General features: G+C 40.4%; 1 long non-coding RNA gene across 1 annotated transcript in view; it reads left to right on the forward strand.

Moving 5' to 3' along the window:
* Positions 1-13,837, forward strand: part of LOC124994078 (uncharacterized) — a 28,335-nt gene extending 14,498 nt beyond the window's left edge. The window contains exons 2-3 of the long non-coding RNA XR_007110447.1: positions 3,493-3,736; positions 9,880-13,837. This is a non-coding gene — a long non-coding RNA (uncharacterized LOC124994078). The remainder of the gene's footprint in view (positions 1-3,492; positions 3,737-9,879) is intronic.
* Positions 13,838-17,905: the final 4,068 nt, after the last annotated feature.

Raw genomic sequence — 17,905 nt, forward strand, 5'->3', positions numbered from 1 at the left:
AGGGCTCTGTAAACTAAGTATGCTTTCAATCACAAACAACAGAAAACCCAGTCAACAGAGGTTTAGAATTATGTAAATAACTGTTCACTCCACAGATTTGGGAAGTGGGTGGTTGCTGACATTTGTTCGGTCGTGCAATAGTGTCAGGGTCTGCACCTCTTTGGCTCCCTTGGAATGTTTCTCATGGCTACCAAATAGATGCCACAGGCATCTCCTGCCTACCTTGATGTTGCAAACATGGGGCAAGATGAAGCATCTGTGACTTATGCTCCTTTTATCAGTATAGAGAAAACTTTCACATATGACCTGTGAACTTTGTATCTCTCTGTTTGGAAGAGTGTCCTGTGGCTTGCCCTGGTCCCAGGGGAAGCTAAGAAAGTACCCATGTAGCTTTCCTGGCCTCTGAGGAAGGAGGCCAGAGAGGAAGGTGTTGGGGTATGTGTTGACTGATCAACCAATAGCCTTTGTCACAATCCTCCCCTTCAATTAACAGGCTTTCCTACACAGACTTCTCCATATGTGTGTGTGTGTGTGTGTGTGTGTGTGTGTGTGTGATTAATATATAAATACTAGTGAAGTCTACTTATTTGTCTTCTGCAGAAAGTAACTCCACATATCATTTGTTTGAAAATACAGCTTGAGAAATGCAGCATCACTGTGTGACATATATCAGATCCAGATGTGGATTTTCTGGTCTAGTGGTGAAAAGCCAGTTATCTGTTCCCTTCACACAGTGAAGGGACAGGAGAACAATGACATTCCAACTTGGAAAAAGAATGGGAATGACACACAAATTCCTGTTTCTGAATGCACATAATAGCGTAGACTTTGTTTTGACAGTGGAGTAAATTCTCATATTAGACCATTTGCCCATTCCTGTCTTTTCTAGTCTGGGAGGACTCAGGAGATCATTATGCTAATTACACTCACTGCCACATCTGAAGTAAGTCTTGACGAAGATGCTTTTCTGAAGAGTGTATGGCTTTCCTAGTTTATTTCTTACTCATGTAGGTTCACAAGGCTGATAGTTGCAGTGATTTTGTTAGTAATTTTCACATAGGTAACTGAAAGGAAATGTATGTGTAGACAGAGTCTTTAATGGTGAAAAATCATGTCTCCTGGGATTAGTTCAAGGATTAGTTCCTAGTGGGCAATGCCTTATGGAAAAATGGAAAAAAAAAAAAAAAAGGCTGTGTTGGAAGACAACAGGCTTGATAAAATTTACGCTAAGAAATAGGGGAAAGAAGGCAGTGGGGGAGGGCCTTGACTATCATAAAGATATAGGGAAGATAAGTGGAGAAGCAGTAGGAGAATGAGAGGGAAGAAGGAAGGGAAAGGGAAGGAGATATGGAATGAATGTAACAGAATTATGCTATATGCGTATGTAAATGTACCAAAGGGAATTTCACCCTCATGTGTAGGTAGTACTCTGTTGTATTCTATTATCACTGCTGAATGTGGATGAGTGCTGTGGATTGGAGAAAGTACGATGAAATAAATAAAGGTGTGAAAGTATGATCAGTAGAGTAGAGGAGGGAGATGGGGGAAGAAAAGGGAAGAGGACTGGGGTTTGAAATCAAATTCCTTGCATAATTTTGTCAAAAGGAACCCAAATTTTATATATAATTAAGATGTTCTAATACAAAATTATGCTAAGGCACAACTGTAGGAGCTGTTAAATACCGGCCTTCTTCAGTGCTGCTGGCCAGTGGTAGCAGCTGCCCGCCCACATGTGCAGTGAGTACCCTGATGTAGTGCGGCGGCCACTGATGATCCTTCTCCAGCCCTGAGGCCATGTTTACTTTGAGTCTTCATTGCCTCTGCTCTACTAGCTGCTGAGGTCTGGCTCTAGTTCAAGTGTCCCCCAAGAGTCCACTGTGATTTGAGACTTGATCCTCAATGTGGCATTGCTGGGAGGAGGGGCCTGCAGGGAGGCCCCCAGGTCATTAGGGCATGCTGGGAGGAGGGGCCTGCTGGGAGGAGGGGCCTGTGGGGAGGCCCTCAGGTCATTAGGGCATGCTGGGAGGAGGGGCATGCTGGGAGGAGGGGCCTGTGGGGAGGCCCTCAGGTCATTAGGGCATGCTGGGAGGAGGGGCATGCTGGGAGGAGGGGCCTGTGGGGAGGCCCTCAGGTCATTAGGGCATGCCCTCAGGTCATTAGGGCATGCCCTTGGGAGGAAGGAATTGTGAGGTCTCTGACTCCTTCCTGTTGGATGATGCAGGCTCTTCTTTACACACGTGCCTCCACCCTGATGGGAGGCCTCGCCAGAATGGAGCCAATGGCAGCACCGTGAGCTGGGACCTCACAAACTGCATTCTAAACAAGCCTATATTCTTCATGAGAAGGTCCTGTGGGGTATTGCGCTACAGTAACGAAAAGTTGACTAGAACCTCGGGCATTAAATACTTTTGGCTTATATCTACTTAGGTAATCACAGAAGTACATTTTCTTCAGTATAAAGGATCCTGAGACCCATTCGAACATTTTCCAAGGAAATGTCACTTTAGGAAAATGCTAATCAAAGCCTTTAAAAAGGACAGCATCAAGTTTTCAGGAAGTAATAAAAATAAAGAGCAAGTCAGAAATAGGTTTGTTAGAGACAAAGTATGAATCCTTTGAAAGTAGATTTGGGAGATAATTATGCTAATGTAGACCAACTGCTGTGGCTCTCCTCTCCTGTGTGTCTTGGCACAGTACACTACCCAGGGGCATGTCCTTAAAGCCATTGACCCATCCTGGATACAAGCCAAACAAGGAAGGGTCAAGAGCAGAAGCCCAATTAATCAGGTACCACCAGTGTAGGCGGGCAAGAAACCAAAGACTGGAAGGTCAGCTATGACGGGGGAGCATGAAGGTGTAATAGATCTCGGAACACAAGCAGGGTCCAGAGTCTAGGAGGTTAGGAGTTTGGCAGAAATAACTCTGGTAATAAGCGCTGAACTTGGACCCTAGGGCAGAAAGTACTCCGTTGTATTCTATTATCACTGCTGAATGTGGATGAATTGCTGCACATTGTCAGAAAGTCTCAAAGTCATTTTTTGTGATTAAAATAAGGAACAAGATACCAGTGAGACCTTACTGAGATACTGAGATTTAACTACTAGAGTATCTTTTTTTTTTTTTTTTTGCTTTTTAATTTTTTTGTCCTCTCATTTATTCATAATAATTTTGAGAATTTATACAATTTTGAAAGCATGCTATTTTGACTGTGAATAATAGCTGACATTTTGGGACGGAATGCCTACAACACACTAGACATAGTTCTAAGTGGTTTACAAAGAATAAATATTAATACAATGTACTAAGTGTTAACATTATGTAATAGTATATAGTAATATAAGGAGTATTTAACCTTTATAATAATATGATGTTTTTGTCACTTTCACTTTAAGGAAAGGAGGTAAATCCTGCATAACTCCCAAGAGTCTATAGTAATATAAGGAGTATTTAACCTTTATAATAATATGATGTTTTTGTCACTTTCACTTTAAGGAAAGGAGGTAAATCCTGCATAACTCCCAAGAGTCTCTACATAGGCTCTCTACTTGACCATCCTCTTTGGTCCATCAAACCAACCATCCATCCTTCCACTCATTCACTAATTCAAGAAATTGATAAACAACTTATTTTGGTAGATTCTGGAAATAGCGAACACATTTGAGTAGCTCTCTGCTTTGGAACTTTACAGTCCTGGAGGAGACTCAAACAGCAAAATCATCACCTGTGATAAAGTGTGGTAAGTAACGGAAGAAGATGCAAGATACAGTGTGAACTTAAAAGGGGCAGGCGATGTTGTTTACGAAGAGGCAGAAAAGTTTTTGAGAAGCTATCTGAACTGAAAAACAAAGGGGCGCTAAGGATTCAGTGAGTAGGAGGAAATTCTGTTAAAGTACTTGAAAGGTAGGCATTTCTCAATTGGAACATAGAGTGGGAAGAACAAGAGGGAGAGAGATTAGGAAAGAAAGGAAGGCAGGATGCCAGGCTACCAAGGGCATCCTGAAGGACCTGAATTTTATCTTAATGACACCGGGAAGCTTTTGATGAGTGTTAAGTAGAGAGGAGAGACATGATTCATTTATTTTGCATTCTAGAAGTATTTCTCTGGCTGCAGTGCAGAGTGTGGACTGCCTGGGCAGGACTGTGGGCAAAGTCATTTGGGTGGCCTGTAGTTACAACCTCCAGGTGAGAGGGGGCAGTGGACTGAGTGTGACAGTGGCCTTTAGGATGGAGAAAAGTGAATGAGGGGGGAGATACCAGGGATTCGAGGTAGGCAGAACCTGCTGTTGGCCTTCCTCATGGAATGTGTAATATCATGCATATATTGCAATTCATCTGGAGGAGATATCACTGAATGAAGCCCTCATGCCATATTTTTAACTTCTAATTGCGTGCCTGAGGGGTGATGGAAAAACCTAGGCTTCCAAAAACACACATTTTCATACAGAGTAATACACAACAAGAGAATCTCTCATTTTCATAAACATAGAGCCCAAAATTTATGGCAAAAACAAGTTATATTTAAGCATTAGGGGGCTTGGTTGACACTTGAAATCTTTTTCTGAAGTTATCAAACTAAGAGGAAGCTATGCTGTGAGGCATTTAAATATGGGGCTTAGTGGGGAGGTTTTGGGGATCTCTTCCAAATATAGTTATTTTTTTAATTTAATCATTTGTTTTTTGAATTTTTTACAGACTGCATTTTGATTCATTGTACACAAATGGGGTACATCATTTTGTTTCTGTGGTTGAACATGATGTAGATTCATACCATTCATAATATCATACATGTACATAGGGTAGTGATGTCTGTCTCAGTCCACCATTTTCATACCCCCTCCCTCTCATTTCCCTCTATAATCTAAAGTTCCTCCATTCTTGAAAGAAGGAATAAAATAGAAAATATGCTATGCTGTCACACTGAAATTCTACCTTTCCTCTCAAGTGACCTTTCCTTGAAGGGAAGGAAGACTTGGAGCCAGATTCTAAGAAAGCAAAATTACAGTAGCAACTTAGAAGAATCTGGACTCAGCCTGGATGCCCATGCTAGGCTGTGACGGAAAACCAGAGAAGCCCTATTTTTCATCCATTTCATAACCGGGAGGTACATGATAGAGACTCCTTTTAGGAATCATATTGCCTCCCTATCCAATTTAACTTTTGTCCAATTGCAGAGACTCAGATTTTACTGCCAGTCATTTCAGCTGCTATTGGGCAGACCATGGAGAGCAGTTTTTTTCTGGCCTGTGGAGCAAGCCTTTCCTGTTGTTTCACGCTGTATTCTGTAGCTTACTCTTATGTCTGTGCTGTGGCTAGCTCAGGCCTAATTCTCAAGCCAGCACCAGTGCTGAGTTTAAGTCCCTCGTGCCTTATCTTGAAAAGAATTAAATCGCATATTTAAATGGGCAACTGGAAGAAGCCAGAGATAGGCTCCTTCTTGCCACTAGGCCATGGCTCTTATTCCATTGCTCTTTTGTCATTGTCAAGGCTCTTCAGAGTGCAGTGACTTTTCTCATCCATGGTCTTGGAGCAAAGTCCTACAGGAAGCTGGGTCCCAGGGAGTTCCTGTGACATCTCCATCGGCTCTCCCCTGGAGGATTGAAATCACCTATTTTCCTAACTCTCCACCTGCACACCTGCCATTCTCTAGGATCTCCTCTAACCTTATCTTTCCGCCCCTGTTGTAATCCCCGCGAGTTATTAGAGACTTTCACAGCCTGCCTCCTATTAACTCTCCCTGGATTACGATGGTTCATCCAGACTGATCTTTGAGTTTCCTGGGTGGGGTGCACCTTCCCTCTAACCTAGGACTTTCACTTGTAATTCTGGCTGTCTGAAAGGGCCTTCCCAGACTTCTGTCCACCCTTCATGTCTCAGCTGAATCCAGATTTGCTCTGGAAACCGTCTTTACTTATCCCCAAAGTCAGAGTTCTCTTTCTTTCCCTTATCAAATTTCTTTAACAATTCTTTTTTATAGTCACCTGTTTGCATGTCTGTTTTCCTCACAGACTATAAACCACTAGGTAAAAGGGAGCATATTTTTCACCTTTATCAGTGCCTAGCACAATAGCTACCATAGTGTAAGATCTTGGTAAATTCAAGATCAAAAAAGTCCAAGCCAACTTTTTAGGGTGATAGGAAAGAAATGTTTGCTTCACAACAGAAATCATTCTCATCAATCAAGGGAAATATCTGATATTAATTCATTCATTCATGCTTACTCCATAAATATTTTGAGTCCTTATGAATATGTCAGGGACTATTTTGAGCACTCAGGATATGGAGAGGAATATGATTTTTTTTTTTTCCTAAAGACATTCCCAGTTTGTATGGGTAAATAGAGAAGTACATAGTTACGATGTGATGTATGCTATAATAAATAAATGCATAAGTTGCTATGGAACATAGAAAAAGAGTGCTGAAGTCTGCCTGAGCATTTAAAGACACGGCACATACCGAGTCTTGATTAAGTTGCAAGTGGGGATTGGTGGAGTAAGAGGAAAGAAGCAATTCCTAGGAGGAGTCGAAATGTGGAAAGGGTAAAAATTGATGAGAATATTGGTATATCTGGGAAACTGAATGGTCATTGAAGCATCTGATAATGGTGACTCACTGGACCTGTCAGTCTAGTGAGGAACTAAATAATCATGTATTTTGATGTAAATAAAAAAATCTAATGCTATTGATTGGTTTTAGATAGGAGAGAAATATGCTCACAGTGGTGCTTTACAAAGAGCCCTCTAGCAGTGGTGTGGAACTCAGGAAGAGGTAAAGTCAGAGGAGGTGACGGGAAGACTCTTCACTGATATTGGGAAGAAATATGGTAGACCTTCTGGGTCTAAGTTTCTGGCAATATATCTGGAGAGAAAGTGAAAGGATCAGGAGTGAATTAGGAGGTAGAACATACTGCCAAGACTTAAAATGTGCTGTTCCTTCTTGTATTATTGCCCTCTCCTTTCTTTAGATAATTACCATTTGTCCTTTGTCATTCAATTTAAGGATTGCCTCTGGCAAGTTTTTCTGCCTCTCTCACCTCAGTCTGATTAGGATACCCCTTCCTTTAGGCTCTCATTGAATATAGTATGTAGCTTCTGCAACACTAAATTATAAACAATTTGAGAGCAAAGATAATGTCTGATTCAACCTGGCAAAATGTTAGCAGAATGTCTGGCACCTAGTGTACACTCTGAAAGTGTTTCCTATGTGGATGAATAGATGAGTGACTAAATGACTACTTTAAATGAAAAATATATGAAAAAGAACTGTTTAGTGGAATTCTCAGATTTCTGCTTGGACAAAAAAGAGAAACAGTGGAATAACCACTGAGAAGTGGAAAAGAGGAGGAAAATCAAGTTGGGACAAGAGTTTGGGAAAGGTGGATGACATCTATTTAGGATGGGTTCGATGTGAGTGGCTTGGGGAGAAGAACTCATAAAAGTGTTCTGGCATGAGGTCAAGATTTGTGACTTATGGGTTGATAGGTAAATGGTAGTTAAAAATGTCATGCAGTTTAGTCATCAGGAACACCGTGTACATGGAGAACAAAAAATGTCAAAAAGAGAGCCCTAAGGATCACCAACATATGGTGCTTGGCTGGAGAAGCACTCAGGGAGACCCAGGAGGGATTGGTAGACATTAACAAAGTATTTTGGAGAAGTATTGCTATAGAAGACAAGAGAGGAATAAGTCTCAGGAATGAACATTATCAAATATTTCCAAGATGACAGGTATAATAGGGGGTTGAAAATGATCAATTCGTGTGTGTGTGTGTGTGTGTGTGTGTGTGTGTGTGTGTGTGGTATTTTTGTTTGTTGGTTGGTTTGTAGTGCTAGGGATAGAATCCAAGGACTCACACACAGTAGGCAAGGGCTCTGTCACTGATTCATGCCTCCAGCAGCTCTCTAAGTTCATTTTTTGTCACTGGGGTATTGGGCATGCTACAGAGTTGGTGATGGTATGAGAAAGGTAATCATTAGAATCAGTGAGTGTAATATCCTCTTCTAAAAAGCTTGTTCGTGAAAAAAGCAAAATGGACAGTATATACAGAAATAGAGAAATGTGAGAAATCAGCTATTGAGTTGGGAGTGCTCTTTTTTTAAAACTGGAAAAATAAGCAGGATTATATCTTGAGAATAAGTAGTGATTTAAGAGTAACATTGCATAACTTTTCTATGTAAAAATATGAATACACCATAGTAAGTCTCACCATCATGTCCATCCACAAGAAATTAGTTTAAAAAATGCTATAGGTAAATGGCAGAAGGATCAATAGAGGGTAGAGAGGAGGAGGTAGGGAGAGGGAAGGGGAAGGAGAGGTACTGACTTAGAATAAGATATTTTCTATGTTTGTATAATTATATCAAAATGATTCTACCATCATATATAACTAAAAAGAACCAATAAAATTTAAAAAGAGGCAACATTAATAAAACAGGTGGAGATGTTTCCTGGAACAAGGCTTAGGATTGAATGGGCTCAAGAGCCCCAAATGATGGATCACCATTGTCTGAAGCAGAGTCACATCTGCTCTGAGATTAAAGGCATGTAAAAGGTGAATACATGCCTGAATTTGAGTTAAGTGGGCAATCCATTCATACATTATTTCTTCCTTACTCTGGGAAGTGGACAGCAAGATCATCTGCTGAGAATTAAGGGATAGAAGTGATAAAGAAAATTGTAAATGCTGACTTTTGGACTGGCATCTCTGGTAACTTGACATGGAACTAAACAGATGAAAAGTTATCACATAGTTGTGCAGATTTGCTCAAGATAAATAAGAATATGTCTGTTGTGCAGCAATTTTCACAGTTGCATGATTTGTTTAGCATCAGGAAATAACTTGTGTCCACCTAAAATTAAGAAGGCAGATAATTACAATGATGCAAATTGACTTGAACTGGATACATACATGGATTTCTAACCTGGGATCCCTGATTCATAGTCCATGTGCAACTTTAGGAGTAGAGAGCTTGCAGGCTCCTTAAAAGGAATACAAAAATTTATATATATATGGACTTTTATGGAGAGAGAATTCATCCTTAGTTTTCACTCAGCTTTCAAGATGCCTTTGATCAAAATTTTAATATTAAAAGATTGAATGAGGAATACGATAGTTGTGGGTGAATAAGTGATACTCAAATGTTGATGAAAGAATGAGGATGTGATTCTTTGGGGCTGCAAAATTTATAAGGGGATTACTTATTTTAAAAGTACATGCATCACATACACACATACACCTGAAAAGGGACTAATATCCAGAATATATAAAGAACTCTCAAAATTCAATTGTAAGAAAACAAGCATCCCCAAATAGGCAAAATATTTGAACTGAATGGCAAAAGATCACATTAACTGCACTGGCCATTAGAGAAATTCAGATTTCAACCACAAAGAAATACTACTACACAATTATTAGAATAGCTCAAGTAAAAAAAAAAAAATAGAAAAGAATGGGAATGTACAATGTCAGTGATGATATAGAAAAGTGGAATTTAACATATTGCTATTCTACACTGCTCAGTATACACCAAAGAGAAATAAAAGGATTTTGGAAAGGAGTTTGCCTTGAGACACAAGGGAATTTGGGGGGCCGGGGGGTGGGGTGATGGAACAATTCTCCATCTTGATTTTTTTGGTGGTTACAAGCCAACAATTGTTAAAACTTTTCAAAATGCATAGACTATTCACATAAAAGTTAAAATATTTTTTGTCGTATGGAACATATATCTCAAAACATGTAGAAAAAAGTACAGTGCACAACTCTATGGAAAAAGTGCTCTGAAGGTGAATGGCAGGCAGTGGGTAAATGATTTTGAACTGTTCTCAGCATCACCTTTCCCACAGACTGTTTTTTCTTTGATGCAACCTCTTCTTCAATTACAGAAGCAAAGCACAGAAGGCTCTAAGGTTTTCATGGAGAAGAGCTTCTGGGAGAAGAATCTTCATGTGGTAACAGTAGGAGAAAGAACCCTACTGGCAAGATGAAAATCAATGGAAAACATCTGGGCCCTTTCCAACTAGGATCTTTTTCCCAACTTATTTTCTAGTAAGACTTTGATTTTTAATAAGAATGGATTCCATTGCCTTCCATCATTAAGCCCAAACTTGTGCCCCAGGGAGAGGCAATCACATCAGTTCCTCCCATTCCTGTTTCATCTTACAGAACAGCAGAGAAGATGAGCATATTAGATCTTTGTTCATTGATTAAAGCCAGCCTTGCTTGGAATACATACCGAGTAGGGGTGTTTTCTTAAATCAAAGCAGAAGAGCTTTCATTTCCTGAGGTCCAAGCAAAGAGGAGAACTGTCAGGGTTTGCCCAAGCACCACTCAGTGACCTGGATATGTGAGGGGTGAAAATACGTGGAAGACAAGCAAGAGAAAGTGAAATCGAGGTTGGGAAAGTGCCAAGCATGAAACAATAGCAGCCTTCTCCTCCTCGCAACTTTCACAAGACCAAGCACATGTAATTAACTCTTCCATCTGTATCTTCAGGTTTGAATTAAAATGAATCGAGTTGAATGGAGTGGCCTGGACTCAAGATGAAAGAGATGACTCTGTGGCATGGTGTCTGGAAGATTAGGTGTCACTTATGGAAACTCAAGAATGCACCCTAGAAGCATCTATGGGACCAGAGCATCAGTTAATCTTGTTGCTAGTGATGACAAGATGGCTTGTGGACCCCGAGGTTTCCTCTTATCCTTGAATATCTGCTATTATTCCAAAATGCCTAAAGGGTAAAGTCACAGAGCTGGCATGCTCTGTGAACAATTCCTATGTAAAATGAGTAGCAGGGAGACTGCAGTTAACCCATGGGAACTTACACATGTGAGAGTTGAAAGGTAACACTCCAGAGAAGTGAGAGCTACTATTAAATAAGACACAACTGCTTTGAGTTCAGTTCACTATAAGGATACTTCCAGAAAAGCAGCAGAATGGAATGCTCCCATAACTGCTTCGTGCAATTATAGAGTACTGAGTGGACAGGACAGGAGGGACAGGGAAAGGGTTAATTTAGTGAGAAATGCAGAGATGAAACAATTGTCAGAATAAAGGTAGTACCTGGTCAGATTTTTTTTCCAAAATATATTGGAGGGAGAAAAAATTTTAGTAATGTCATACATAAAGAAGATAATCCAAGTGAAACTTAGACTTCTAAAACTTTGCTGCAGATTGAGAAAAAATTGACTTGGATATAACAATGGTCTGTGTTTAGGAAAGGAAATACCCAGTGTGGACTGCTAGGGGACAAAAGCAGCTGAGATCCCACCAGTGAGGACCAGCCCAATATAGTCATTGACAAAGAAGACATCTGCAGTGGACTGGACCCACAACCAGGCAGAGGTTTTCATGAATTTTTTAGGAAGGGAAAATTAGGAATTAAAATGAGAGTTGCATTTACATACAATTTGACTTTGCTAAATATAGTTTTGTTTACATTATACAGAGAGCTCAACAAGCCAGAGTTTCTGTTTTGCTAGGGTCCTGGCAAATAAATGATTACAGACTCCAATCAAGTAATTGGAGGAGTGTTCAATAGAGAAAATGATTTCAAAGATAAAGGGAAAAATCAAGAAATAGAGAGCAGTGGAGTAGTGACAGGGTTACCCATTACCATTTCTAGGAATAAAGGGCAGAGAGAAAAAATAGTCACCAGCAGTAAAGAAGAAAAATACTCAATGTGGGCCATTTCATAGACCATCTCATCTTCTGATGAGAATGTAGGAGGTGGAGCACCATGAGTTCAGGAGGGTGAGGACGGTAGCAAGGCTTTTCTCCTCTCTTCTGCTTTTTCCTGTGGCCCCACTGGTTGACTCCAACAGGAGCCAGAGCCTGTAGGAGTCCACTGCTGTAGGGGGTACAGGTTAGCCTCTCAAGGCAAAGGTGGGGTGAGGAAGAGGAGTGAACAAATCCAGAGACAAGATTGCCTGCAACAAGGTCCCCCTAGGCACTCAGCAACCACATTGTCCAGCAGACATTGAAAACTTATGATTTCAAGTTGTCAGTGCATCATGGGGGTAACACTAATTCCTTCATTCTACACTAAACTTAAAATATTAGGCAATAGTCATGGTATAAATTAGTGGAAAACAGGGAACACAAGTCATCATAAACTTTAGCTTCCTTCATCTTGCTTTAATTGCTGGTGGTGAGGCAGAATTTGCCATCACCTTTGCCATCTATTAAGGTCCCTCGTGCCTTCTGCCTGCACCTTGACTGGAGAGGCGGTGGCCTGAAACTTCGTCCCCATAGGTGTGTGTCCTACTTGTCTTTTTGAGGGGATTTAAGTAGATTCAATTTTCTAATCATTAGTTCTGATGGGTAAAAGGGAACTAAGAGGTGTCCTTGAGGACCTCCTGCATTACAAGCACCATCCGCCTTTTGTTCATTGATGACAGCAATCGTCCACACAGAGCAGTCACCTGTCATTGATCCTGGCAGCCCAGGATCCATCAACCATGTCAAGCAGTCACCCTTCTCTGCCTGTTGGCACAGCTGTGCGGGAACCCTGCATGGCTGAGGGGGAAGAATCAGCTTGAATTTCAAGGGAATCAGGGTTAGTATCTTGTTGACAGGTGTTTCTCCTTTGGCATTAGGATCTCTAAATACATAAGCCTTTGGAGTTAACCAGCAGATGTCATTAGTATTAAGTGCCCATTACTGCATTGTTCTTGCCTTAAAATGTGTCACCTGGTTGAAGGTCCTATTCTGAGGGGTACTGTACTAGGTTTCCAGACATATATAACAAAGTACCACAAATGGAGCGGTTTAGAAAACAGAAACTTATTTTCTCACAGATCTAACAGTCCAAAGTTCAAGATCACCTGTCAGCAGTACCATGCCTCCTGGGAAGGCCGTGGGGAAGAATCTGTTCCAGGCCTCTCTCCTAGCTTCTGGTGGTTCATGGCTTGTGTCAACAGACCTCCAATTTCTACATGGTATTCTTTCTCTGTGTGTATGTCTCCTTCCATGCACAAATTAGTCTTTTTCTATAAGGACACAGTTACAACATTGCATAAATGGACAACCATGCACCCATGTGACTTTACCTTACTAAACTGATTGTATCTGCTATAATCCTATTTCCAAATAAGGTTATACTCTGAGGCATAGGGGGGTCAAGACTTCAACATATGAATTTTAAGGGATACAATACAGTTCAACCCATGGCAGGTGCCATAGCAATCAATATGTCTATTTTTCCTTCCACACCAAGTATTTGAGTCCATCACCTGAAGTACCCCTGGAAGAATTACTTTCTTGTAGCAAAATGGAAGGCCTCCATCACAGTTACAACTCCATGAGGTCAGAGCATTTTAAATGACCACTTCTGTTATCTTTATGAGGTCCTGAATTACAAGATCCTTCCAAGTACTCATTGTATATAAACACCAAGGTTGAGGACCACTAGACCAGGTAAATAGCCTGCTATTGAATTTTTATTTAAGGAGTCTTCTTTCTGCCTGTGTATATACTGTGTAACATGCATTTCTTATGAAAGTTGAAAATCTTGCTGAAGCAATTCTGAATAGATGAAAATAGACTCAAATGAAAGGACAACTTTGCTTTTTATTAGAGCCATTCTTTCAGTAGAAGCAGTGATAGATAGAAGATAGATAGATAGATAGATAGAGCTTTCTCATTGGGGACAGTTCTAGGAACAGCTCCTCAAAGGCTTTATGCTTTTATTATCAGCTCTGTGGTCATGTTTAACATTAAGTAATTTTTCAAATACCAGCATACATTCATGTGCATACACATACATGCATGCTTACATAGGACATAAATGGCTATTTATGTGACATATGATTTGAGTGACAATAAAACTTTTTTTGTCTTAGAGTCATTTGCCCTTTATCCCATTTTGAATTCCAGAATTGTCACTACATGCCAGGAAAAAATCCTTCCTGCTACAATATTCTGTGCAGAAGTTGTTTATTCTAATAAAATATTTCCTTGGACTAAATATTTCTAATGCAGTGCAAAGATGACAGGATTGGGGATAGGGAAATGAAGGCATCACCTCAAGTCCTGGGCCTAACTATCCCTGTACAACTGACAAACTGAATCTATTTAGTCCTGCATTACCTTATTTGAAGATAAAAGGATTGGATAAAAAAATAAAGGTTTGTAATGTTTTACTGATCCAAATAATCTCATGGACTACTTGTGAAATGATAGTTTTACAGACCCATTCCAGATGAATCACAATCAAGTCTCTGGAGTAAGAGTCAGAAGGAATTTTATACTCACATTAATCCCCAGACCCACCTTACATTCTTATGAACCCACAAATTGGGGAAATGATCTCTCAGGTTATTTTTAGAGTCTATTCCTGTTCTAATTATCTGTGCAAACTGGATAAAGGCCACTAAACTTTTTAACCCATTAAATCATGTTATTCCTTTCAGTTTTCTGGTGATCATCAGGTAGAAGTATGTCCTGAGGACTGGGGCCCAGGATGGGTAACTTCTGATGAGCTGACAGTTTGGTACAGCAGGAGGTCCAGATGTCAGGTGCAACAGAGGAAGCTTGGATGACTTGAGGACAGAATGAGGGCCTCAGAGATAAATTTGGAGATAAGAAAAAAACTAAATGTGTATATGATCTCTGTGTGTGTGTGTGTGCGTGTGTGTATGAAACAAACTCAGTATCCAAATTATAGAGACATTTATAGAAATTGCTAAAAATGATAGTGCAGATCTATATTTATTGAAATGGAAAGATGCACATGATGGGTTTCTAAGTGAAAATTGTGTCTTAGGTTTCACTTTGGAAAAAGAAATATTCCCTTGGAATTTGGAGACTATACATTTGAAGTCTGGCTGAGTTTCTTAAGTGGTGGGAGTAGTTAATTTTTATGCTCTCTTATTTCCCTTTTGATATAAACTAAATTTTTTTTTACAATGGGAATTCAATAGTTTACAATTGGAAAGAGCAATAAAGCTATTTCCATTCTGACAATAAAAGGGAGGGCTGGTGGCAGGAGGGGGATGAGGATGGTAGTTGTTGGACACATGAAGAACCAAACAGAACAGAAGCAGGGTGTGCTCCCCAGGCCGCAGAGGAAAAGGCATGCAAGAGCAGAGGGAAGCAGAGCTATTCCGGGGGAAGCTTGCCTTCTCCCAGGTTCTTATCACCTTGCTCCTTGGCCCTCAGGTTGCTGTGCAGCCCTCTGTACATTCCTGGGGCTCATAAGCTACCTGTGGGTCACCAGAGCAAGGATAACTTCAGTGACCAGGCCATAGTGGATTGTTTAAGATTTAACTCCTTTACTTCTAACTGCCAGCCGACAAGTTTGCCTGGGGTTACCTGCTCCACAGACCTATGTATTTATTTCTGATGTGCAACCCAGTATTGCAGGGTTGACTAGCAGCTTAGAGGGAAGGCGAGGGAATGGAGGCTATTTATAGCAGACAGCAACAAAGGTTTCCTTTCTTTCCTTTACCGAGAATTGTATTTCTCTGAAACTCTGCCCATGTTGTGCAGAAATCAAAAGGGCAAAAGAACAAGTTCCTCCGAGCTGGTTGCAAAGTTCCAGGGCTCTGTTTTTAGAGCAAATCTGCCAGCTTCAGAGGAGGTTGCAGCCACCCTCGGATTCTAAATCAGCTTGATGGCGGTGCAAATAGATGCAAATGAGGGTCAAATCAATTTCCATAATGAACAGCACAGGCAAAGCGGACTCCTCTCCACCTGACTCAAAATTACTAGAAAATCCAATGAGGGTGAAAAAAGAAACAAAGAAAGAAAGGGAATGCTAAGTGACTGGGAAACTGTTGCTCCTTGGATCTTGAAAACTGAAATTGTGAGGTCCAAGAATGATTTCAGACTGTGTTCTAGAAGCTCACACAGAAATGGCTAATTGCAGCGTAGCTCTTCTGGAGATTTTGATTGTGACCAGGCCGCCTATGCTTCATCTGTTGTGGTTTATCTTTCCCTGTTCCTGAACTCCATGTAATACCACATTAGTTGACCTTTAACACCTCCTCCCATCTTTTTAGCTGCTTCCTCGAGGTATAGTTCATCTGCCATAAAATTCACCATTGTAAAGTATACAATTTGGTGATTTTTATAATATCATACAGCTATACAATCATTACCACTATCAAATTATGGAACTTCCATCATCCCCAAAATAAATCCATGCCCATTAGCAATCATCCATCCCCCTTCCTCCAGTTCTGGCAACTACTAATCTGCTTTCTGTCCCTGTGACTTTGCCTGTTCTGGAGGTTGCATATAAATGGAACCACAGACTAGGTGGCCTTTGGTGCCTGTCTACCTTTACTGTGCCTCGTATTTTCAACGTTCATCCACGTGGTGGCCTGCATCAGTACTTCATAACTTCCTATGGTGGTTTGGCCTCTCTTCAGCAGAATCTACACGAGGGACATAAATCTCTGTGTCTCAGAGAATTGCAGTGAGCTCTGCTTATTTTGCTGAAAACCACACGAAGTTGGAGATTCAGTAACATGGCTTAACCTTATTACTTGTACATTTGGTCTTTGCCCACTGTTCATTTCCCTGTATGTCAGAAATGAGTTTCATGTCATTCAACCGATGCTGAGCTGAGCTGGGTTTACATTAATCATTAACAGGTTTTTTTTTTTTTTTTTTTTTTTTTGAGCCACAATGCAGACATTCATTTCCAAAAAGTATTTTGGTACTTCTGGCACAGCCTGTGTCTCTGCATATGGTTGACTTGCTTCTCTGAGAGAGATGAGATTCACTAGAAGTATGATACATATGGGCCATTGACTGAACCATCTGAGGAATTTTTAATTGGTGTGAATATGGAATGTAATAATTTTTGTGAATCCATTGCTTTTAAATGCTTAAGTACATGGAGAGAACTAATTGAATGGGCTTTATTTTCTGGAAGGCTCTTAGTGCTTTGGATACCTCCAAATTTCTTCATATAAAGCTGTATTTCCATGAAAATCATTATGATGCATTTATGAAATGCCTCTCTTGTGCATATCCATACTTTGAAGAACTGTGGTGTCTAACAATAATCATGTACAGTAAACCTTCTGCTCTTGACCATTCAGCCAATAGAGCATCACACTAATCAGACAATACACAGGTAGAATGAAAATTGAGGTTCTTGATTATGCCTCCAAGGCAGTGCTTAAATCCATTGCAGGACAGAGGAATCAAGTTTAGCTTTAAATTTCCTGGGATTCACTATTACAGAGCAAGTTTGACAAGTGGGTGAAAAGAACATAACAGAAATCTATTTTTCTACCAAGTGCTAACAAAGGAGGGATCTCCTGAGAGAGAACTCATTTATTCTAGGGCTGATCTGGGATCTCCACCTGGAGAGATGAGTTCTCTTAAAGTCTGTGTAGTATTCCAGAGGGTCACCAAAGTTGTGAAGTGGATTCAGATCTGGACAAACAATGCCATTATTCATATTAGTGTAAAATCAGGGAGAAGATGCCAAATTCATGTGATTTTCAAGTTAAAAGATGCTATATCATAAACAGTTGACTCTTATGTTAGCCCATTGTGTTCTGTTCCCAGTCATAAAAGGGTTCAGGTTGACTATGCAGGGAATTGGGTAGGGAAGTTTGAGGAACATTAATGATAGTGATTTTCTTTCCTAAGGCCAAAGAGAAGTAAACAAATTGACTGTGTATAGCAACTTGACTCTTACTGTAAAGGAAGTAATAGAGATTTTAGTAGAAGAACTCTTTCAGTCATTCAGATTGCACCCCAACCTACAACCTTAACATCCACCTTCCCCACACTAAACACTCTGTAAGATATTTGGACACAAGACCTATAGGTTATAGCTGTGCCTATGTCCCAAGCACAGCACAGCAGATGGTGGCAGATCACTCTCGTCCTTACAGCACAGAACCCAGCGTCACTTCAGGAGCTGCTACACACCAGAAGCACCGTAGA

The sequence above is a fragment of the Sciurus carolinensis genome, chromosome 10 (genome assembly GCF_902686445.1).
Source record: "Sciurus carolinensis chromosome 10, mSciCar1.2, whole genome shotgun sequence".
Taxonomy (NCBI): Eukaryota; Metazoa; Chordata; class Mammalia; order Rodentia; family Sciuridae; genus Sciurus; species Sciurus carolinensis.